The sequence below is a fragment of the Bidens hawaiensis genome, unplaced genomic scaffold (assembly GCF_021521415.1).
Source record: "Bidens hawaiensis isolate Kalapana, Puna unplaced genomic scaffold, B.hawaiensis_p1.1 tig00018434_1, whole genome shotgun sequence".
NCBI lineage: Eukaryota > Viridiplantae > Streptophyta > Magnoliopsida > Asterales > Asteraceae > Bidens > Bidens hawaiensis.
Window position 1 is genome coordinate 361,420 of NW_027492786.1, and position 26,566 is coordinate 387,985.

Below are 26,566 nucleotides of genomic sequence, written 5' to 3' on the forward strand. Positions count from 1 at the left end.
CACTAATACTCCATGTACTAGTCGCAGGTCTATTGAAACTCTGTGACATGTAACAATTTTAACATGCCATAAGTTTCATGCAATATATCATAACCGTTATCATATATATATATATATATATATATATATATATATATATATATATATATATATATATATATATATATGGATGAGTATCATTACAGAACTGTTAAATTATTTAAGAACTTGAAGGAACCCTTGAAAACTAACTTTTTTTTATAAAATTCTTTGTATGTTAATGTTATTTGAGTGTAGTTTTATCATTTTTCTATATCAATATTTACAATTACAATTTTGAAAATTAGTTCTTATACATATCTATGTTTTGTTTTACACCTATGTAATTTTTTAGTACATAAATTTTACACATATGTTGACTTGTGATTAATATATGTAATCAAAAAAATTTATATAAAATATGAAAAAACTACTATTATATAATGTTAATACGTAAAAAAAATTTTAAAAATGTTTGGTTGTTTAGAGTTCCTAAGAGTTCTTAATTTTTTTAGAGTTCTTAAATGATACCAACCCTATATATATATATATATATATATATATATATATATATATATTTAAACAACTTAAATAATATCATAAGATAATCTCTCTAAATAAATTATCCATATAATTTATTGATTCCTCAAGTGCAAATATTTAGAAACTCATTTTCTATTTTCGAAATATCATAAGTGTTAATATTTATTTGTTAGATCATATCTACAATAAATATTATGGTGTTTGTCTAGCTTGTTATTGGGTATGACTCGACTTGGATCATAAAGTACTAGCCACATCAATTATAATATGTGTCTTGGGCAGACCGATTCCAACACAGTGTTATCACATAACACCTCGATTGGTTTATTAATACTCAGAACCACATCTAGGTCAGTGATGAAATTCTTCATCCAAGCAGCCTCCTTAGCAGCATTTGATGCAACTATGTATTCAGATTCAATGGTTGAATCAGCCACACACTCTGCTTGGAGCTTTTCCAGTAAATAGCTCCTCCATTTACAGTGAATACAAATCCTGACTGTGAGCGACAATCATCTCGGTCATTCTGGAAGCTATCATCAGTTTAACACCTTACAATGAACTCTTTTTCCACTCCTCCAAACACTAAGAACATATCCTTGGTCCTTTTCAGGTACCTTAGAATGTTCTTCACTGTAGTCTAATGGGCAACACCCGGATTTTGCTGAAAACGGTTAGTCATGCTTAAAGCATACGAGACGTCAGGTTTAGTACATAACATAGCGTACATGATAGAACCATTGCTGAAGCATATGGAATTGCTTGCATGTGCTTAGTTTCAATGTCCGTTAACAGAGATTGCGATTTGTTCAACATGATTCCTTTAGCAATGGAACATTTCCTTTATCGGAGTTATCCATTGAGAAGCGTGCTATGACTTTGTCTATTTATGTACTTTGACTTAGCCCTAGAAGCCGCTTATACATATCTCAGTAGATCTTGATTCCCAGAATATAAGCAGCTTCACCAAGATCTTTCATCGGGAAACAAGATCCCAACCAGGGCTTAACTTCCTTAAGCATAAGAATGTTGTTTCCAATGATCAGTATATCATCCACATACGGGAATTGGCGAGAAGGTTTCATCATAGTCAATACCTTGAGTTTGAGTAAAACCTTTAGCGACTAGCTGTGCTTTATAGGTTTGTACATTTCTATGCATGTTAGTTTTTCTTTTAAAAATCCACTTGCTCCTTACTACCCGACCTTTGGGAGGTAGCTCAACCAGGTTCCAGACTTGATTTTCGTGCATATATTGCATCTCGGCATTCATGGCTTCTTGCCATTTCTCATATTCCGGATCTAAGACAGCAGACTTGTAGTTAGTAGGTTCGTCATGTGACTCGGCTACTAACATGACTTTGGGACCATCTAGATGCCATAGGTATTTAGAATTTGGTACACGAGTCCTACTACTTTCGCGAACGCTCATGTTTATGTCTGATGTATCAGCAACAACATCTTGTTGATCAGACGCTCCAACTTCCTCAGCGGTCATTTTTGATTTTTGAATTTCTTCAACATCGCCAATATTATTTTCAGTTCCTCGTCGAGAATTTCTTTCTCAAGGAAGTGGCCCTTCTTTTTAATAGAAATCAAAGTATCAGGGTGAAATAAATAATATCCGCTTTGGTTATAGTACTCGGCGAAAACAACTTTTACGTCGCGGGGATCGATTTTTTCATCAGATCGTTGGTGACATATGCATCACCTGCCCATGCTCTAAGGAAAGACAAATTGGGTTTACGCACATGCCATATCTAGTATGGGGTTTTGCTAACCTTTTTAATTGGAGCCAGATTAACAATGCCGGCGGCGGTCATAAGGGCAAAGCTCCAAAAGGAGTGAGGCAAGTTAGTTCTACACATAATCGATCGGGCCATGTTTAGTAAGGTTTAATTTCTCCTCTTTCTCACGCCATTGTGTTGGCGTGTTCCGAGTGGAGTTAATTGTGAAACAATTCCACGCTCTTTTAGATGATTGATTTACTCTGAGCTGAGATACTCTCCACCTAGATCTGATTGAAGCATTTTAATAGTTTTCCGAGTTGGTTTTGCACTTCGTTTTGAAACTATTTGAACTTTTCAAAAGTTTCATGTTTGTATTTCATAAGCATATCAATGATAACCGTCAATAAAAGAAACGAAGTATCTTTCATGATTTCTAAACATAGTTCTGAAAGGGCCGCACACATCAGTATGCATGAGTCCTAACAAATCCTTTGCTAGTTCACTTTTATAAGTGAAGGAATCCTTGGCGAGTTTGCCAGCTAAACAAGACTCACATTCTTCAAAAGAGTCTGGTCCTGTGGATTCAAGAATCCCTTCGGATTGGAGTCTTTTAACTCGTGTCTTGTTTATGTGACCAAGTTGGCAATGCCATAGAAACATATCATTGATGCCAGATCAGATACGTTTAAATAGATTAAATACATTATTGTAATTTGAACATCAATCTCATAATTACCATCGCGAGGTTTAGCCACAAGTAAAAGACATGATTCAAGTAGGCATAAATAGCAATACCATTAAAAGTGTACTTAAATCATTGTTCAAAAAATGAATAAAATGAAATAATGTTTCTGGTCAAACTAGGTGCAAACAAACAGTTATTCAAAGTAACTACAAGGCCAGATGGACAAGCAAATCGATATGTGCCAGTTGCAAGAACTGGGACTCTTTTCACATCACCAACGTTGAGTTCCATGCTGCCTTGTTTCAGCTTCTTCCAGTTTTTAGGCTCCTGCAAGACATTAACGATGTGGTAACCACATCTGGTACCAAATACCCATGTGTTGTTAGAAACAGTGAAAATTTCAATAATGTATATGGAAATACCTTTAGAGGAGCTTTCACTATTGGTCCTCTGTTTATTCAGCTCAGCAAGATAGTCTGGACAGTTACGTTTCCAGTGTCCCATTTTGTTGCACTTGTAGCACTGGCGCTCCTCATGAGGTGGCAGTGGTACCTTTGCAGCACCCTTATTAGTGTTGGTGGCATGCTTGGCAGTAACAATAACATTCTTCTTGCATTTACCGTTATAACCCCGGTTCTTGGGATTAGGCTTCTTGACATAAGCAGATCGAACTATCAGAACTTGATTAGTTTTAGTTGGAATATTTATCTAAGCTGTTTTGAGCATTCCATGAAGCTCCGACACTATCTTCACCCATGAATTCATATTGAAATTCATTACGAACTGGTCATAAGAGCTAGGAAGATAGTTCAAGATGAAGTCCGCTGCCATTACATCCAACAGGGGATAATCAAGTTTTTTTAGCTGGTCGATGTACCCTTTCATTTTGACGACATGCGCACTAACATGAGATCCTTGTTCCATTATGCAGCTGATAAGATGCTTCACGGTGTCAAGGCGTTCTTGGCGGGCTTGTTTCTGGAACATGCCCTTGAGTTTCTCAAGCATCTCATAGGCACCAAGATCTTCCAAGCCCTTAGCAAGATCAGAGGATATGGTGGCTAGCATAATGCAAGTGACTTCAGTAGAGTCGTCCTTATGCTTTTCAAGAACCTTTTAGGCAGCAATAGTATGGTTTTTCGGCTCGGTTGGAATTGGTCCATCGATAATATAGTGTTTTTTTTGCCATTATGAGAACAAGTCTCAAATTGTGGTGCCATTCAAGAAATTTGGTGCCATTCAGCATTTGTTTCTCAAGAATAGTCTTGAGGGTGAATGAGGAGTTATTATCAGTTGACATATGTTAAATAAGCAAAAGGTAATTTAATTAGTATTTTTGATGTTTTAATACTATTATTAATAACCCAATTAACATTAATAAAATAGGAACTTGAGAATCTGGCTTCCAGTTAGTAGGCAGCTGTAGCACACAACATTAGTAATTGGTTATGCAGACTAACACCGATTATTGTGAATAAAGCACACCTCTCGGTTATGAGGCATATTATGACAACAATTGCCTAAGTCGATACCTATAGCCTCATCTATGCCCCCCTTTAGTCTTCAAACAGCTGTAGCACGTAACAGAAGAGTAAAGTAATAGTCGCCCTAGTACAGTCACTTGTGAAAGGACCGGATGTGTTAACGAAACCCTCTCACCCATTAAAACTAAGTTTGTCGCGATATCTCTAACCAAATTTAAGTTAAAAGTTAAAGTATTAAGTTATTAGTTTTAGAAAATCAAATTTTGTTTAATTTTGCAAAAACAATAATTGGTTTTTTTATTTTAAAAATATTTCATATTAGGTTGGTGGTATTATAACATATTATAATAAGAATATGTAAATCTTAAATGGCCAAGATTAGTGATTGATCTTGCTAGCATGATCAATCAGGTCAAGGGGTCACAACACAAAACAACCACAAGTATGGACTCTTGGTGCATCCCGTCATCTTTGGTTACTCCCACTGACTTCAAGAACCCACGAGCTCGTCCTTGGTTTTCCTTCGGGTCTTCTTCATTATAATATTAAGGAAATACATATAATGAAAAAACCAAACCCTATCTATTACAATTTTGAACCATTAAAGTGGCCAAAAACCATAAAACAAAACCGAAAAATAAAATACAACTTTGAACCATTGAAAGACCGGTTGCCAGATCATATGATGTCATCGTATACATGCATGTGCAATACGATACGGAGCGAATACGTTCTGTCACTCTACTAATCTATAAGGCGGAAACAAATAGCAAATGAATCAAAACACATATCAACTCAAAGTAATTATCACTATTGAATATAACAACGTCAAAGAATACAAGTGATAAGTTTTTCACCCAAGATTACAATATATGAAAACATCTAACATATTTATACATGAAAGCCTATGGGCGTGTAAGTCTTGCAGCGTATAAGACTTATACGCCGTATAAGTCTTATGCGCTGGTAACCATGACTTGTATGCTCTTAACAAACTATTTTTACAAATTCAACTCGTTTAACCCTACAAGACCTAGAATTAGACATTTTGCACTAACAAACTCACCCTTGGATGATGCTAGATCTTGACTTCTTCATTATGACAATCCAAAAACTTTCACCCAAGTTATACAACTTGTTGATATAATTAACCTCGGTCATATAAACTTCAGAATTTGGATTTATCAAATTACCCATGGCTACTTGACAGCACCCCATGCATCCGAAGATTCATTCGGTTGACCTAGGTTGAATCTATTATAGTGATGATGAACAAAATTTTCAAGGGAACACCATCATAGATTCCGACCATCTATCCTATATTAGGACATAATATATTATGAGAATTAATCCACCATCTCACGGACATTAGACTTGAAATGGAATTTTTTAACAATCCTTTCGTCCTTTCCTTGCAAATCCTTGAGAAAACATCATCTTCATCGTCGTCCGAATCATCATCTTCCTTAGAACATACTAACATCTGCAATAAAAAACATCAACAATGACAAACTGATATGACAAAAAAGAACAAACAAAAATTTCTCACACAACATTTTAATTTTGACTATATGAAAACCTTAAATTTGAATTTTACAGAATCTGTTGACTTAAAAATCTAACAATTATTATAAACAATTCATATCAAAAACCATCTGTAAGAATTAGAATACATCATTTTAGTCACCAAATCATTTAAAAACAAACCAAAAATCAGTTCAATCTTGAACCTGTTAAAGACCATTTCAAAAACTTACTCATCTCAAATAAAAACAAACATACTTGATAATGCATTAGAAAAACATATAATCAACACTTACATACCTGAAATCGCATTATACCAAGTTTAATTGATTAAGTGTTTCACTCAAATTGTTTGATCAAAACTATTGATTTATCAACAAAGAAGATCTATCTGCAGGGTATATAATACCTTCTTCCAACTATAATATCTATAGCAGACATTAAATGCCGCAATAACTCATTTTTGCAATTCTTGCAACTCGTAAAACTTTTATGAACAAACAATGTATAACACAAGATATATATATACTTGTGACTTATACAACGTATAAGTCTTTGACTTATACGTCCACATAAGTTATAAAACTTATACGTCCATATAAGTTGAACACTTATATGTTGTCAGCTTCAAACAACGTTTAAATTGACAAATTTAAAACTATTGAACCCAATCAAGTCCAATTTAATGACCTTGATTAATACACTTGAAGTTTAATCCCTAATTTGAAATATTTGACAAAAACAATCACTCGATTCATGTTCTTGGATATCCAAACCCGATTAACCATTCACCAAAGGCGAAAATAATACAGAAATATAAAATCCTTTTGGTTTATAAACAAAAGTTGTAATCAAATTTTTTTTTTTTCAAAATAAAACTATTTACAAACACTAATATATGAACAGTATGAAACATATTCTGGTAAGTTGAGCAAGGAATCATATTGATCTATCTGTTCTTCCATCATGGTTTTTGTTAGTGCACGGTTTTGGTTATCTTGAGTCATTGTAATCGTTTGTAATTTATTATTATTTTAATGTAAGGGAACTTTAGTAATTTATAAGTCCCATTCGTTAAGGTTATGCTATCATTCGTTAGGCCTGTTTAACGAATGATAATTTATTAAGTTATCTGTGTCCATTCGTTAAGGATGTTTAACGAATGGACCTTAATCAGTATTGATACGTATCCATTCGTCAGGGAATGTTGACGAATGGGGTATAGCGAATGAGTCATTCGCTATACCCTTTTATTACTTATGTATTGGAGATGAATGAAGGCCATTCGTTACGGAATGTCATTCGTCTTCTATATATAGGTTGATTAGCCTGCTTAACTGATTATTCCTCTTCTTGCCGTTACTCTGTCCAACTGATTACTCAACACTTCGTGAACATAATTAAGCTTATTACACACATACATATATCATATAACTAGATCCGGTTACATATTGACATGAGCTGATCAATCGATTGAAGCTCAGAGAGGGATTCTCAAGTGGTATTAGAGCTTACGAGGGTTAGATTGTGTATGGGTTAAGGTATTTTAACATGAATTGATTGTTAATTCACAGTTTGATTGTTAATTATACATCTAAATTTGATTTTATTGATTTTCATTGAATTATAATGATGAGATGTTAATTGGATGAGAGATTGATTGAAATTGGATTCGCTATTGGTTATTTGGATTGTGTGAACATGAATTGATATGGAATTGGATTGAGTTTGTGGGTTATGGAAACAGAGGAATCTGTTTGTGTTTATTTTTTATTTTGGAATGATTATTGATGTTTGAAATGGTTTGGGATTGCTCGTATGATTGAGACGAGTTGATTAAGATATTGATTGTGTGATTTGGTTAAGTTTTGAACAATTTATCCATCGATTTGTGTTTGTCCAGATTATTGTTTGAATCTGGAAGATTTCCAGATCTGGAAACTTGTCTTGAAGATTTGAAGATTCATAGTGTCATTCGTTGCGGACTACTCACTCATTCGTTACATGGTTGATAGTCATTCGCTATTAGGTTCTAACTGATTCGTGCCACGTGTCAAGTTTGTTACAACTGAATAACAACCTAATTCGTTACCGTAGCTGATTCTTTATTAGCTATTCATGTTTGAAACCCATTCGTCATCACTCATTCGTCATCCAATGAATCCTCATTCATCACAGAAACTCATTCTTGCCAAAGCCATTCGTTATCTTATTCGTTACCACATTCGTCAAATCATCCGCTAAGCTATTTGGGTGTTGATTCGTCATCTTTGACCCTTCGTTTGTGATAGTTATCCATTATCTTCATTTGTCACTTCATTCGTTACAAGATTCATATATCCATTCATCACTGTTCACCATTCGTTAATATATCCATTCGTCCTCACATTCTTTATTGATTTTTCATTTTCAAACTTATAAGTATTAAGTTTGGACATTGTTAAACTTTAATCTACAATTTGAGATGGCTGGTTATTATGCACTGGCTTCTCAGAATGTGTTGATGCAACAAATGTAACATCTCGATGTTGATATCATATCTCATTCAAAATGCCCTTGTTTAATGAAGTTTAGCGATTTTGCTAAATGGGAACCACGTTTCAGAGCACATCTAGGGTTGTTCACCCTGATTGTTTGCATTTTCTTGATGATGTGTACATTGTGCCTATGGTTGGTAATGAGACTAATGGTTTTACACCAAAGGTGTTTTCTCAATATTCTCAAGATGAAAAGAAAGCTTTAAAGATTGAAACAAAGGCATATTCCACGTTGACAATGGCATTACCCGACAATATTTTTCATCAAGTGGGAAGTATTAAAATTTGTGCATCTTTGTTTTAGCATATTAAAATGAGAAGTATGGGTAATACTGAAGAAAGTAAAAAGGTGATGTTGAAGTTTCAGTTTAGGAACTTTAACCTATTGAAGGGTGAGACTGTTTAAGAGAATAGTTTCTATAAGAATGAAGATCTTACGGCAATGGAATTTGTGAAACAGATTTAAGATAGAGAGTATGACTTGAAATGCCAAAAGTCATCAAAAGAAATTCAAGACCCGACTTGAAATGCGAAAAGTCATCAAAAGAAACTCAAGCTCCAATTAATGCATTTCTTACTCAAACTTCACAAGAGGGATCATCTTCCTATAGTGATCCAAATGTATGTTTCATGGCTTTCGGGGTTAATGACATTTCTGGTGGGTCAAATGCTAATGTCTTCACTGCATCACCTAATGTAAACATGAAGGAGGCTGAACATAATTTTGCTTTCCTTAGTGCTTTCATGACATCCTAAGAAAACTTGGTGGGTAGGAAGATCTCTACAAGTGAATTGACTAATGAATATTATGATCAGATTAATCATGATGATCTAGAGTTAATGGGTCTCAAATGGAATATGGCCATGATTGTAAGGAAGGTGAAGAAGTTTATGCAATGAATGGGTAAAGACTTACCATCCTTGAACAAACGAGTTGGTTTTGATAATTTGAAGGTTAAATGTTATAATTGCCAAGAGTTTGGTAATTTTTCCAAGGAGCGTGACAAGCCAAAGAGGAATATAATGGACCTCGAAACCAAGACATAAATTCTGGAAAGAAAGTCAATGATTCTCCTGAAAAGACTTCTAGTGGGAATGAATCAAAGGAATTGACTGGATTCTCCTAAAGCTTCAGGATCACAAGCACTTCTCATTGTTGAAGGAATTGACTGGAATCAAAGACTGTTGTGTAATGATAATCAAGCAAATCTTGTAATGTTCGAGCTGACTGAGAATTTTCAAGATGCTAGTGGGAACAAATTGTCTTCTGAAAATGATTCTGAGACAGAATTGGATTCAGATGATTCCTGCAACATGCAAGTAGCAATATTTGCTTGCATGGCCAAGACTGATAAGGTTAGTACTTCTTCTGTTAAATTTTCTGAGAATGTGTCATGTTCTGATTGTGAAACTGTTAAGTCAAGAATTGATTTACTTAATACTCATAATGATTCATTAATGAAAGAACTTACTTCAATCAAGGATACATATAGACAATCATTGGAATCTCAAATGAGATCAAGGGAAAATATTGAGGGATTGTCTATAAGTAATCATGATTTGAAAGCAGAATTGTCAGTAAAAATGACCATTAATGATAAAAAATTTCTAGAAATCATGAAACAAAGGACTAAGATAACTGAACTTGAAAATGAGGTTATAGAGTTTAAAAGTAAATTAGACAAGTTTAGAAACTCTTCATTTTTTTTGAATTAAATTATTGAAGTGTCTGGTAAGAAAAAAAGTTCAAAGAATGGTTTGGGTTTTGTTGAAGTTCCTCCACCATTTCATGATGACTATTCCCTAAATCCGTTTGCTGGATAGGAAGAAAATGTTACCATCATTGAGGAGAAACTCAAACTGGTTAAAAAAGACAATATCAATGTTCCATCTTCAACTCAAAAACCTCATATTCAAAGTAACTAGGTCTTTGTTGAGAATGTTGAGAATTTAATCATTGAGGCTGTAGTTGAACCTGAAGTTGTGCACAAAGACCGGAACATTCCACGTTCAAATCACATTTTGTGTGAACCTCAAGAATTTGAGGAGGCTGTGTATGGTTCAAACACAACTAAAGTGAAAAAAAGAGAAATCCGCTAAAGTTAAGGCTAAGAAATCAGAAAAACCAAAGATTTATGATGAGGATTTGATGTGTTTCATTAATCTTGTTCCTTCTAAAGTAAACACTGGTCGAGTGTTTAAGTTAAAAGGTATTAGCAAAGTATTCACTAAGAACTGGCACTTTACAGAGTTTTTCTAATTGTTCAAATCTCGATTTTTACATGAAAAAGAAATCTGTTACGTTTGATGACTTGAACAAAGGGCATGTTCCTGGTGTTTTTCATCAACCTTTGTTGCACCAGTTTCTGCCAAACCACAATGTGAGTTTGTTGAGATGTGAACATGCTTTTTATGTGGCGAACAAGGTCATGTTGTAAGAAACTGTGGAATGAAGAAATCACTGAATATTCATCCATATATCAAAGAACAATCGTAACCAGTTCCTTTGATTAAAGAAATTCTGAAAAGACCCATGTCTTTTGATGATAAAACATACATCATGTTTTCCATTGTGAATCCACGCAAGGTGATTCCTGTTGGTGAAAGTAATGTTAAATTAAAACCCAAGTTTGTTCCTACGTAACCAATTTGTACAAATGTGAACACAAATGTGATTCAAACTGCATACTTAAGATGAAAGTCGAAAAGGCCGGTGACTTATTCACAAGCAGCTAAGCCGCATTTGGATTCTGTCAAAATTAACTCTTCAAGTGAAATAAAAGAGATGCCCAAGACTGAGGCCTGAGCTGCCTTTTGGAACAAATCATCTTGCCTATATGTGCAGAGTTTATCAAAGACTATATCTGGGGAAAATTGGATTATGGATAGTGCATGCTCTCATCATATTACCGGCAATATCGATCTTCTAACCAATGTCAAGAATATTCAAGGGGGTTATGTAGCTTTTGCGGGTAATTCGGGTGGGGGGGATGATTAAAAAAGAAGGAGATGTTTCTAATGATAGTATTACATTCGAAAAAGTTAATTATTGTGATAAAGTGGATCTGCTGAGTGTTTCTCAGATCTATGATAAGAAATATACCATTGTATTTAATGACAAGGAGTGTATTATACTCAAACCGGGTTTTGTTATTCCCGAAGACATGGTGGTTACGAGGTCTCCAATGTCAAATGATATTTATGTTCTCAATATGAGTTATAAGGTATCTACTTATGTTGAAACGTGTTTTTGTCTCAAAGGTAACTGAGAAGGACTTGATTCTGTGGCATAGGAGTATGGGTCACATTCATGTGAGAAAGATGAATTATCTGATGGCATATGATTTGGAGGATGGGATTTTCCTTAAAAACTTCAAGCTGACCGATCACTGTATTGCATGCAAAAAAGGCAAACAAAAAAAGAAGTTATACCCGTCTAAGTTAATTACTCCATTGATACTCCTTCGGAACGACTTCATATGGATTTGTTCGCTCCTGTGAATCGTGCGAGTATTGCTGGAGATTGGTACTGTCTAGTTGTCACTGATGACTATTCAAGATATTCTTGGGTGTTATTTATGAGTTCTAAAGATCAGACACATATTCTTGTTCAAAATTTAGTCACAAAGATTGAATCACTGTACAAACACAAGGTGAGACGTATTCAGAGTGATAATGGTACGGAGTTCAAAAATTCTATATTGGACTTCTTTTGTAACCAGGATCAATACCACCGAGAATATAGTGCTCCATATGTACCTCAACAGAAAGGTGGTGTTGAACGAAAGAACCGAACACTGATTGAAGCTGCAAGAACTATGTTAGCAGATTCAAAGCTTCCTATCCAATTCTGGAATGAGGCGGTGAACACTGCTTGCTACATGCTTAATCATGTTCTGACCATGAAGAATCTACGAAAGACAAGCTATGAGCTTCTGAGCAATCGAAAACCTAATTTAATGTTTTTGGACTCGTTCGAGTGTCCTTGCACTATGCTGAAAAGAGATACGGGAAAAATTCGATGAAAAGGCTATTGAAGGTTATTTCTTGGGTTATGATTCACTTAAGAAACGAGTCTTCAACTTTACTTCGGGTTGTGTTGAAGGGTGGTACTGTGTTGATTGTCAATGGTACACAACACATCCTGCCGGAAAGGGTCCTGATTGGATGTTTGACTATGAGAGTTTATTTAATTCGTTTACTCCCATAGTTGATCAACTTGACGAAGATTTGGTGTGTGCTTATTTAGAAGATCAATTGTGTTCCACAACGAGATCTTCAACTTTATTTATGATGATGTCATACAAGATGATCTTCCTGATACATCTCTGATGTTATTTCTATTTCATCAGATGATGGTCATTTTATTGATTCCTCTTCAGTTCCTTTTCTTGAAAATCTTGAGGTTGGTGAATCATCTCATGATACTGAAGAGAATTTTACTAATTTAAATGATAATGTTGTTGTGCCTGAGAATCCGGCTCTTCGTATTCATACGTATCATCCTCAGGACAACATCATTGGTGATCTTGATGTTGGTGTGCAAACACGTCATCAGATTGCTAATTCGAGTGAGGTTAATGTATTGTGTGCGTATGCTGATATGCATTCTTCTGGAATCATGAATCTCGCTAAATACACCTGCTTTTTGTCCCAACTGGAACCGAAAAGTGTTTGTATGGCGCTTGAATACTCTTCGTGGGTAGAAGCAACGCAAGAGGAGCTGCAACAAAATTTAGTCAAGTCGGCGTTTGAGATCTCATTGACAAGCGAGATAGAGTTAAGAAGCTTATTCTGATGAAATGGGTCTTTAAAGGTAAAAAGGATGATTGCGGGGTCATCGTTAGAAATAAAGCACGTTTGGTTGTGCAAGGGTTTCATCAGCAAGAAGGAGTAGATTGCACGGAAGTATATGCTCTAGTTGCACGATTAGAGGCTATACGAATATTTTTGTCCTATGCAGCTTTAAACAATATTTAAGTTTTTCAAATGGACGTCAATAGTGCATTTCTCAATGGCGAACTTCATGAAGAGGTGTTTGTGAAGCAAAATCCTGGTTAGGTGTTTGTGAAGTAGCCTCCTGGTTTTGAAGATCCGAACTATCCTAACCGTGTTTACTGATTAAGCAAGGCACTTTATGGTCTACACCAAGCCCCGAGAGCTTGGTACGGCATATTGCTGACCATCTGACTGATAGTGGCTTCAAACGAGGGGATGTGAATTGTACTCTCTTTTATAAGACTGTCGGAGATGGCTTAATCCTCGTCCAGATATATGTCCACGACATCATATTTGGTTCTACGAACGACAAGCTGTGTAAGGATTTTGAGAAGTCAATGCAGACAAAATTTGAAATGAGCTCGATGGGGGAGATGAATTTCTTCTTAGGGTTGCAGGTTTATCAGTCTGATGCTGGAATTTTTATTCATCAGACGAAATATGTGAATGATGTCTTGAGTCGATTCAAGATAACTGTCGGAAAAATCCCTCTGACGCCTCTTCCGGCGGGTCATAATTTGTCACTGGATGAATTGGAGGATACCGTAGATCAAACCATGTACTGAGCAATGATAGGTTCTTTAATGTATCTAACTGCTTCTCGTCATAGTATCATGTTTGCTGTTAGTTTATGTGCCCGGTACCAATCGATTCCCCGAGTGACTCATCTATGGCGGTTAAACGTACACTTCACTATCTGTGGGGTAATACTAACACCGAGTTATGGTATCCCAATGACGATAGCTTTGAACTCACTGCGTTTTCCGATTCGGATTATAGGGGATGCAAGATCAACTTCAAGTCAAATACAGCGGGCTGTCAATTTCTAGGAAGCAGGCTTGTTTCCTGGCAGTGTAAGAAGCAGACAACAGTCTCCAATTCAACTGCCAACGTAGAGTATGTGGCAGCCTCGAGTTGCTGTTCACAGGTTCTTTGGATTTAGCAACATCTGTGGATTTATAGTTTGAAGTTTCTTACTACTCCCATATTAATTGATACCTCAGCTGTTATATGTATCACTAAGAACCCCGTGCACCACTCTAAGACGAAGCATATCGAGATTCGATATCATTATATCCGTGATTGTTTTGAAAAGAAATTAATTGATTTAGAGATGGTGCACACTAATTTTTCCGAAAGCTAATATGTTTACCAAAGCTTTTGATAAAACTCGCTTTAACTTTTTGCTTGGTTTAAACGGATTGAAAACTCTTGCTGATATCCTTAAGCTCGGATAATCAATTTTTTTTTGTAAAGTTTATTTTGTTTTTGTTATTTTAATATATTGATTTTTGGGGGAGAAAATGGGAAAAATAAAAAAATGTTGTGATTTTCTGTTTGTATAGAGAAAAACCAAAAACATTCAAATATTTCAAAATTTCAAAAACATTAAAAATGCACCTAAAAAACGAGTTTTGAAGAAAAATGTGAAAATGATAGTACATTGATCATCTAGTCCCATATCCAGAAAGAAATAAGCTTAAAAGACTGAGTGCTTAACTGCACTGGTGCATTGATAGGTCGCAAACGAACTGTAAGGTAAAGTATGTGATATAAACATAAAGAACTGCCAAATTGAAAGATGTGTTAGTCTTTTCAAAAGTTTTGGTAATGAAGGCAGAAATGTAATAGCCTATCATACTCAAGCCTTATGTCTGTTTGATCACCAAAAACAAAAATTCTGAATAAAATGCATCTAGTTTATGGTTAACACTTCAATGGTGTAAGGTCTTATGGCCTAAAATCCTATATTGATGGGATGCATCCGGTTTCTGGACACTGTGAGTCTTTATACAGCTTCATTATTTGCGTATTCATAAACGTGAATATTTCAAATGATTTTAGAGCAAAACCAAAGTCATTAAACTTGATCACCGTTGTACATCGTACAAACTCATTACTGACTTGATCAAAAATCTGTTGTTAGTTATACATTGTTCCTCCCTTGCGCGCGTCTTAATACCAATAAGAAATGGACCCCGGGGGATACAATGTCTGTAAGCCTACAGATGAACTCGTGCATACTCACTCACAGTAAAGGAAGCTTGGTGTATTGCTTGATAATGGCGGTATACCTTGTAGTGGGGATTATAAACTTAGTATTCTTATAAATCTATAAAAATTTCGATCCATGATTTCAATGGGTCTTTCAACCATTTGCATTGTCTCATCGATACGCACTTCATCGAGTGGTAGTGAAGATTACCCTCGGCTAAGCACTTTTTGAGGTTTGAGACATTAAAGGTCGGATGAACACTAGTAAGTTCTTGCGGTAACTCGAGTCTATAAGCCACTTTTCCAATCATTTCAAGGTTCTTGAACGGGCCTACGAAGCGGGGTGCTAGTTTTCCTTTCTTTCCAAAACGGACTACCCCTTTTAAGGGGATACTTTGAGAAGGACAAGGACGTCAACGTTGAACTCGAGAGGTTTTCGCCGTTTATCGTCATAACTCTTTTGATGACTTCTAGCGGCGAGAAGATTCTTGCAGAATTGATCGATACAATCGGTAGTGTCTTGAAGCATCTCGGGACCGGTTTTTTGTGCTTCACCAATCTCATTCCAACAAATCGGAAATGACACTTGCGACCATAAAGAGCTTCAAAAGGATCCATACCAATGATAGAATGAAAGCTATTATTGTATGAGAACTCAATAAGCGGAATATGGGAATCCCAATTTCCACCAAAATTAATTACACACGATCGAATGGAACATTCGGATTGGCCATCAGATTGAGGATGATATGCGGTACTAAGATCAAGGCGAGTTCCCAAGGCATCTTGAAGTAAGGTGAAACGAACATAACGATCGGAGATAATGGTCAATGGTCCATGGCGACACACAATTTCACGAACATAGATTTGAGCGAGTTGTTCCACGGAGTACTTCTCTCGTATTGGGATTAAATGAGCTGATTTGGTTAATCGATCGATGATTACCCAAATACTATCATTTTGCTTCTAAGTGCTAGGTAACTTGGCGATAAAGTCCATGGAAATGTCTTCCCATTTCCAAACGGGAATCGGTGGTTGCTCGAGTAAACTAAAAGGTTTTTGATGTTCGGATTTAACCTTCGACCATGGTGAGACATTTTGAAACATAAATTGCCACGTCTTTCTTCATACCGGGCCACCAATAAATAGAACGAAGATCGAAGTACATTTTATCCTCACCGGCATGTACAGAATATCGTGACTTATGAGCTTTATCTAGAATGAAAGTACGTAGTTCGTCAAGATCGTGAACCCATAAATGTTTGAGGAAATAAAGCAAGCCATCGAGTTTGGTTTCAAGTTGACGTTCGGCTCAACACGACATTTCGTCGTACATGTTGCCTTCATCAACGGAGGTGCATTGGGCTCGATAGATGCGGTTTTGAAGATCGGTTTTAATGATGATTCTATGAAGCATAATGGATTTGACATTAATTTTACGACTAAGGGCATCAGCCACGAAATTTGCTTTACCGGAGTGGCAGAGAATTTCGCAATCGTAATCAATAAGTAATTCGGCCAGTCAACGTTGTCTGATGTTGAGATCTTTTTGGTCAAAAATGTTTTGAAGACTTTTGTGATCGGTGAAAACTACACATTTCGTACCGTAAAGATAGTATCTCCATATTTTGAGAGCGAAAACGACAGCACCAAGTTCTAGATCATGAGTTGTGTAATTCTCTTCGTGAACCCTAAGTTCCTCTGAGGCTTAAGTGATAACTTGACCTCGTTGCATGAGAATGCAACAGAGACCTTGGTTGGATGCATCACAAAATACCACAGTCATCGTTTCCTTCGGGAAGGGTTAGGACGGGAGCATTACAAAGCATCTGATTTAGAGTTTGGAAAGCTTTGTTTTGTTTCGGTCCCCATTCGTGTAACATCCCAAAATTTTAATAAATAATATTTTAGATATTATCTCTATTGATGTACAAGTTTACTTAAGATGGTAAATAAATAGTAAAATGGTAAAAGGGAAAGATAAGTAGGCTAACTTAAATGGAAATTAATCATGGACTAAAAAGGAAAGATAGGCCTTAGGTCCATGGGCTTAAGGGAGTATAAATACCCCATAAACCCTAAATCTTTCCATTTCCATCCATAATATCCATCTTATTCTCCCTACACCTTAAAACACACACACAATCCGTTCCATTTCCGGCTGCAAGAGAAAAAGGAGGCATTCGAGACCGAAATCAAGTTGAATATAGATAGATCTTCATATACAAGATAAATACAAGATCCTAGTTCGTAAACAAGCTAACCCGAAGCCTAAATACGCTTAAAGGTATGTGCTTTAACCTTAAAGTTTACGTTTTTATGAACGAGTAATCATGAAACTCAAACCTAGAGTAGATCGGGTCTAGATAATTCATAAAGTAACAAACTTGATGATTTAAAATGAATGAAATGGACTCATAAGTATAAACGGTTCATAAAGGAACCCTAGATCTAGCCTAGAACGTTTTAAATGTGTAAAGGTCCAAGCTTTATGCCTAAAACGAATTAGATCTTGATAATGGAATAGTAATGAATGAAAAACGATTATGAATGATGATGATAGGAGGTTAAAAGTTCATGATTTGAACCTTAGATTAACTGAGCAAAGTAGAAATCGTAAAAATGGAATAATGAGCTGGACTGGGGGTTTTCGGCCACCCTATGGAGTTCTCGGCCAGGATTGAGAATCCTTGGTCAAACCTTATGGTTCTCGGCCATGTGGTTTTTGGCCATGGTGTTCTCGATCTACATGGTTTTCGGCCATGGTGTTCTTGGTCTACATGGTTCTCGGCCAAAAACAAGGTTCTCGGTCAACATTGAGCTCTTAGTGGCAGGAGTTCTCGGCCACGAGTTCTCTGCTAAAGAGATCTCGGCCAGTCCTCTGAATGGGTAATGGGCTGAATCCACTTGGGCCTAGACCCAGTTGAGCCTAGAAGAATAGTTGGATTGATTTAATTAAGCCCATGAGGTTGTCGCCCCCAGCCAGGGGCTCTACCCCTTGGACCCCGCTAGAGGCAGCCGCCCCTAGAACCCCGCTGCCAGAGGCGCTGCCCCCGGACCCCCGTTCATTGTGGGTTATTAAAAGACAGAACTACGATATGAGTAGTGATAGTTTGATTGATACGTGTAATTATTATACAGTTAACCGTGCACAGCTCAAGAAGGAAATAACTATTAACGCTGAACGCAACAAGATCCAGGTAAGTTTCTAGCCCCATGTCCTTGTTATGTTTTCGGGGCTGTGTGCATACTCGATGAGAAGTGTGAATACACTTACCTTAAGTGGTTAGTGTATGCTATAGAAGTCATACAAGGTAGTTATTATATAATGTTTGTCGGTGCGTGAACGATCTTCGGATATTGCACGTATCGCCAAGGATAGTGATTTCCAAGAGGTTGTTAGTGTGTATGAATGCCATGATGTGACTTTTTTATTATGTAAATGATGTAATGATATGAAGTGTGTTGTAGACGAGTAGAGGTAGAATGTGTTAGAAGTGGCAAGAGTCTAGTAAGAGTGTTAGTGGCATGACGGTAGTACGTGGTAGGGTAAGCCTATACGTGACTTCGTTATTAAAGTGGCATAACGTTATACGTTATTAAAGTGGCAAAGTGACATAACGTTAATTCGTTATTAAAGTGGTTAAGTGGTAGGGATAAATAAGAGGTTAAGTGGTAAAGTGAGCAGGTCAGATAGTGGACTACGTGTCTTCGAATACGTATATATTGCATGTAGTGGTTGTATGATAAGTTGCTTGATTAACTAGAACTCACTCAGCGTAGCTGACTTTTAGTATGCACGCAGGTGAGCTGATTATAGAGTTGGCATGAGGACGGCACATGGCATGGATTGAACGGCTGGCATCTAAAGATAGAAGTAAAGATGTTTTAAATATAATGTTTGTGTTATGGTATCAAAGAAAAGATTTAATGTTTTGTAACGAATGGTTGATGTTTTATATTCCGCGAAAAGTTTTAATTAACTCTGATTTGTAAGAACTGTGTTTATGAGTAAATCCGACGCTAAAGTAGGGCTACTGGTAACGGGGCCTTACAATTCGTAAGGTTTTCACTTATGAGTTAGTATGGTGAGGGGTAGCGCAATGTTGGAGAAGTTTAGAATGAATTGCTGGTAATATCTGGCCAACCCAAGGAAAGATCGAACTTCCATGGGTGTAGGTGTGGATGGAGTTTTCCAATCTTTTATGGCCTCAAATTTAGCGGGATCAACATGAATACCTTTATCGTTGACCATGCGACCCAAAAATTGAACTTCCTTTAACCAAAGTTCACATTTTGAGAATTTGGCATAAAGTTGTTACTTTCTTAGGAGTTCGAGAATGGAACGTAAATGATGCTCATATTTTGCTTTGGATTTTGAATATATAAGGATGTCATCAATAAAGACAATTACAAATTTCCTTCGGGAAGGGTGCATTGGTTAACACGAATGGCATAACCATGAACTCATAATGTCCATATTGAGTACAGCAAGCAGTTTTGGGAATCTCGTCTTCATGAACATGCAATTGATGATAACCCGATCGAAGATCGATTTTGGAAAAACAAGTTGTGCCTTAGAGTTGATCAAAAAGGTTGTCAATTCGAGGCAAAGGGTAACGATTTTTTATGGTGAGTTTATTGATCTCAGGGTAGTCGATACAATTGTGAAATGAACCATCTTTATTTTGCACAAAGAGGATGGGTGTGCCCCAAAGAAAGGAGCTCGGACGGATAAAGCCCTTATTGGAGAGTTCTTGGAGTTGGTTCGATATTTCTTGCATTTCCGAAGGAGCTAAATGATACGGAGCCTTGGCTACGGGAGTTGTTCTGGGCACAAGGTCGATTCGAAATTCAACCGGACGGATGGGTGGAAGACTAGAGACGTCGTGGGGAAAAACGTCAGGAAAATCACAATGAACGGGAATGTCTTGGATTTTTCTTTCTTCGGTGTATTTTGACATACGTAGTTTTGAGATTGAGATCACGACACGAGGTTGAGCTATTTGGGAGTCGTTTTGCCAAAGATCTTGAGGATTTTACCATTGGCGAGCGAAATTCAAATAAACTTGTCATGACAAACAACTTCGGCACGATAAAAGGCTAACCAATCTATGCCTAATATGATATCGATACTTCCCATTTTCATTGGGATGATGTCGATCGAGAATTTACGCTTGTAAAGAGTGAAGATGCAATCAAGGATAAACAAATCGATGGTGATGGAACTACCATTGTCGAGAAAGTTTAGTACGTAAGGGTAGATTCAAAATTAAAAGAAATAAAACTCCTATCGGCACCAGTATCAAATAAAATTAAAGCTAAATGCTCATTTACTTAAAACGTACCGTTCACCAAGTCATTGACAACTTGGGCTTGGTTGGCATTCTTCATAATAGCACACCCTTGGTTGCCATGGGTGCCTTGCGGGAGTGAAGGAGGAGGAGGAGGAGGAACTTGAATGGCATGAAGCGGTTGAACCGTAGGAGCCATGAGTTGCGGGACTTGAGGTTGATAAGTTTGCACTTGGAAGGCTTGAGTTGAGTAGTAAGGTGTGGCCATGATTTGGGTTTGATTTGAAAAACGAGTCGAGGACAAGCATTGCGGAAATGGTTCGGGTCACCACAATTGAAACAAGCTATCGGTTGAGGAGGAATTTGAGAAAAAGGTATGGGACGGTTTCGAGGATTAGGTGGAGCAAACGTTGATGGAGCGGGTTGCCCACGAGAGGCTTCACGACACACATTTCTAAGGTGACTGAAGCGGTTACAATTCGAGCATTGGTGATAAGCTGAGTAAGATGGGTGATGGTGTTGACAAGTGTTGCACAAAGGGTGAGGACAGGTATAAGGTTTTCGGTGTTGAGGAGCTTCGGATTGAGATTGGGCTTGATATGGGTTAGTGACGGCACAGTTTTGGTAGTTTGGTTTGTGTTTCTTTTTGGAGTGGAGGGATGAGTTGGAGTAATTTAGGGATTGAAATTGATGGTCAGCTTTGGTGTGGGATGATGGTTAGTGTGTGGTCTTTTAATTAGGTTTCTTGGAAACTTTGATCGTGAGATTACTAGCGTTGACATGGTCCTCGGAGAGTGCAGCGGCTAGGGTAATTGCATCATGGAGTGTTTGTGGTTTACTACTCATCAACGAGTCTTGGATTTGCATAGTCAAACCGCCGACATACTTGTCAATCGCCCGCTCAAGAGAAGTGAGCAAGTGAGGAACCAAGAGACTAAGCTCATGAAAGCGGTCGGAGTAGGCGGAGTTGTCAACACTCTCTTGCTTAAGTTTCCAAAATTCGGATTCGAGTTTTCTGAATTCATGTTTTGGGAAAAATTTCTTCATCATAGACTATGGCTACTTCCGCCCCTTTTACGTACAATTTGCTATTCCACCATGTGAGGGCGGTCTCTCGAACATGCTTGAAGCGTATGTGGTTTTCTTGGATTCGGGGCATTCACAATGACGGAAAACGCTTTCCATCTTTTCGAATCATTGCAACAAGGTAGTGGCAAAGTTCTTACCTTAAAAAGTTGATGGTTTGTGATGTGTGTCTAATAAGTGTTTCTCTCTATGGGACTCACAACTAAGCTTTAAATTTCAAAATGGAAATTCCTAATTACACCACACACAATCGATCACAAGTAGCATAGACCTAAGAAGCCCGAGTATCGAACACAAGGACTAGTGAGAACACCTATGATTACTAAACCCTAGACAAATCCTTCCTATGAATAATATTTTCAATTTGATTTTTAATAATTAAAACTACTTGACCTAACTTACTTTGCACAAACTTAATTAACTTAACATACTTAATTAGACTAACTGAAATGCTTAACAAAACTTAACGAGGTTTTAACGACTATGGTGAAAACGTCTACCTAGGTAAGAATCAAATTAACGGTCTTACATGCTAATGGATTGAATGATCTCACGACACCGGTATCTAAAGATGACACAACTAAGGTTCACTTAAGCTAGCTCGATCACCTCTCGGTCTCACTAACAAACCCTAACTGACACTTAATTGATTTTAAAAACAAACCGGAAAACGATTACTAAGGTGTTCTAATGTCGAGTCTCCTCTCGGACTCACCGACACTCGACCCTATTGGAAATGAATACTACACAACAAAGGATAGAGGAACAATTTAGCTTAACACAAACTAGATTAACTAATCGCTCACAATCCCAAACCCGACAAGAACGGAACCCGCTTTCGCGCAATCCTAATCCTAGCATGCAAAGGCTATGAGACGGATTTACTTCTTATCACCTCTCAGTCTCTAAGAAGGTGTTTACCCGCTGAAATATACCAAAACACACTCAACAAAACCCTACGGTGATATCTACCGCAAATAAATTCTAAACACCAAGTAAAGAATCAAACAAGCAACAATCAATCAAAAAAAATTCAACCAATCGAAGCATGAGGTTTATGGAGTATAAATAATAAAATCCCAGCCACTAAATACAACCTAATTCAATATTTAACCAAACTTTACATTAGTAATTCAAGTCTTTTGATCAAAACCAAACAAATATCATCAAACCTAGGTAGAACTAACAATTTTAACCGGACATGTTATTTGGACACAACAAAACATCAATATAACCATCATAATACTCAACCAAATCATAGTCAAACTCAATCCACAATCAAATATAGTCAATAACAATTCAATCATAAATTCAATTTCAAAAGACTTAGCCAAATGATTAAGAATAAGATAGTTATGAACAATAAACAAGAAACCAAAGTATACGAATGTCATATTATCAATTGTGGTTGAGATATGTGATGAAAAACAATCATGAGCTGATGTCCTAAGTCATCCTTGGCTGCCCCAATCAAAACCACACAACCCTTAAACGTTTTCTTACTTTTTTTTTCCTGTCCGCAAGTAAACCCCCCAAGATAGGGTTTTAATTTTTTTTTTTGCTTTGGCTACCAGCTGCCACATTTGACCAGCCAAAAAAGGTTATAATATTTTCTTGTTGTTTATGTTGGTTGAGCTCCTCCACAAAGACTTTTTAGTGTTTTTATTTATTTCTTCTCTCCGTGATGCCGCTACCGATTAGACTCTGGATGGAGGCAGCTTAGGGTTTTTTATTTGTCTTGTTTATTATATAATAACACATGCAAGCCTCACAAAAATGGACTCTGGCCGGGATTTTACTTCAGTTCTTCAAGAATAGTACATACAAGGTCTCCAAGTCTCTTGAAAAGCTCGGAATTTTTCCTTAAAAACGCAACCTACAAAATACATAATTATGTAAGATCTTACTAAAGCAAGTTAAGAAACATTAAATATTAGATATAAAAGCAACTACAAAGATGATAAATGGTGCGGAAAACAAGTATGTTTTACAACACATCAAACATCCTCACACTTAATACTTTTTCGTCCTTGAAAAAGAAATCTGCACAAGATCATAACTAAGTGAAAACAACAATCTCCTAGATTATTTAATATTGTTAAAACAATAGAAACAGCTCAACATATTGACCGCGATTGCCAGTATATTTGTCCACTTTAAACCCTACCACTAACCAATCTAGCCCCCAATTGCATTAAGCGTTTTGAGTACAAGAGTCACGGCTACACCTACTCCATCTCAGACAAAGATAGCTAGAAAAAACTAGAGTCGAAGCAGACTGGTTCGACAAATCATGGTAAGCCAAGGACTCATTGATGGGACTAAGTAGATGCACTCGGTGAAATTTAAAGATGAATGGTCATGTGGAGGCCGTATGAGCTTTTCCTGAATATTATTGGACTTTGTGCTATGAATCCCTAATTTGATATTTATTGACTAAGAACCTCTACCCCAATAGCGATAACCTCAAAGTCACTATCCCAACACGTAAACTCTCAGCCCCGTCTAGTATGTGCATCTTTGCCCTATTTTACTATTTTTGGATGTTTTTTTTTGCATATTTTATTTGTACTTTCTTTTCATTTTTCATGCTTTTGCAAGATTTTTTTTCACCTAAATAAATATAACTATTTTTAATCTCGTAAAAAGATGGGCATTGTGGTGGTGTGCTGGTTTGAGTGCATCTAAGTCTTACCATCTCAAAGTTATTAGATTATGGTAATGTTCCCTATGCATCGAAATTCGGTTTCATCGTTTCTCAAATTATTAGGTATATTTAATATGCTAAAGAGGACTATAAAAGCTAGTTGGGCCTACTGACACATCCCAAATCAGATATGCAAACCATCTCTTCTTTTATTTATTATAATATTTTTCAAAAGTTCCATCATTTGCAAGATTATTATTTCTTTTTTCATGCTTTTGCAAGATTTTTTTTCACCAAAATAAATATAATTATTTTTAATCTCGTAGAAAGATGGGCATTATGGTGGTGTGCTGGTTTGAGTGCATCTAAGTCTTACCATCTCAAAGTTATTAGATTATGGTAATCCTCCCTAGGCATTGAAATTCGGTTTCACCATTTCTGGTTTGAGTGCATCTAAGTCTTACCATCTCAAAGTTATTAGATTATGGTAATCCTCCCTAGGCATCGAAATTCGGTTTCACCATTTCTGGTTTAGTGAATCTAAGTCTTACCATCTCAAAGTTATTAGATTATGGTAATCCTCCCTAGGCATCGAAATTCGGTTTCACCATTTCTCAAATTATTAGGTATATTAAATATGCTAAAGAGGAGTATCAAACCTAGTTGGGCCTACCGTCACATCCCAAATCAGATATCCAAACCATCTCTTCTTTTATTATTATTATATTTTTCAAAAGTTCTTAGAGCTTGTTAACGCAATGGTAATAATATCATTTCTTGCATAACGTATAAGAAAAACATATTTCAAGGGACTTTTTTTTTCTTTGTACATTTTTTTTAAAATTCAGTCGCATCTGTCACTTTTAGTCTTCGGGTAAATGGCTACCCCATATGTCTACAGGTAGATAACATGACCAAACATATATAAAAATACATGTTCCTTGATCTTTAGTAACCGACATATTTTGAAGCGATAGAGTGCAAAAATATAATATTAATAATAATAATAATAATAATAATAATTATTATTATTATTATTATTATTATTATTATTATTATTATTATTTTCTATAACTAAGTAAAATAAACCTCATCCCCACACTTAGAACGAAATCATCCTCAATGAGAACAAGGAAAAGAAAAAAAAAATAAAATGAATAATAAAATCTTAAAATTTCAAGAATAAAACAAAAGAACGGGTTATTCCCCTGGTTTATATGCTGAATCTTCACCAGCTGTGTATCAATCGAACGACCGTATAACATTTCATTCGTGGCCGTAACCTCGGGGGAACTAGTTCCAAAACGCCATCAAAGCTGCCATGCGCATAATAATACCTGCAATAACTCAAAATCGCTCGCATGTAGCGGTCTACAAAACAGGAAATAGAAAATAAGAAATAAACATATTTTTGTGTTTTTGTATTTTATTTTTTTTTACTTTCTTTTATTTTATTTTTTATATTTTTTTAAGATTTGATAATTAGAATATCCCTAAAATCGACCAACTCGAATAGAGATTGAGTACGAGCGGTTTCAATTTTGAACATCCTAGCAAAGACAAAATATGTAAAATAGATGGCAAAAATAATAAAAATACACACTCTACAACTCGGGCTATCTCCCGAGTGATGCATCAAACACGTTTACGCCTCGGTGTGTAGGTTAAGGTAGAATACCTTGACTGTCTGATCAGCAACTAGCTTGCCTATGTAGTACTTTAACCTGCGACCGTTCGCCTTAAATTTCCCGCTCTTATCTTGTATCTCAAAAGTGCCATACGAGAATACCTCAGTGACTGTGAACAGTCCCGACCATCGGGAGTTATACAATAAAACCAGATCCACACACTTGAACTACTTATTACCCTTCAACTTTCAATCGTCCAGTTCCTTTGTCTGCTCCTTATACTTAAACGACTGCACGCATGCGTGATCCCGCAGCTCCTCTAACTCATGCAGCTTGTGGAAACGAGTGCCTTTCGCGGCAGATATATCAAGATTAAACTTTTGAAAGGCCCACGAAGA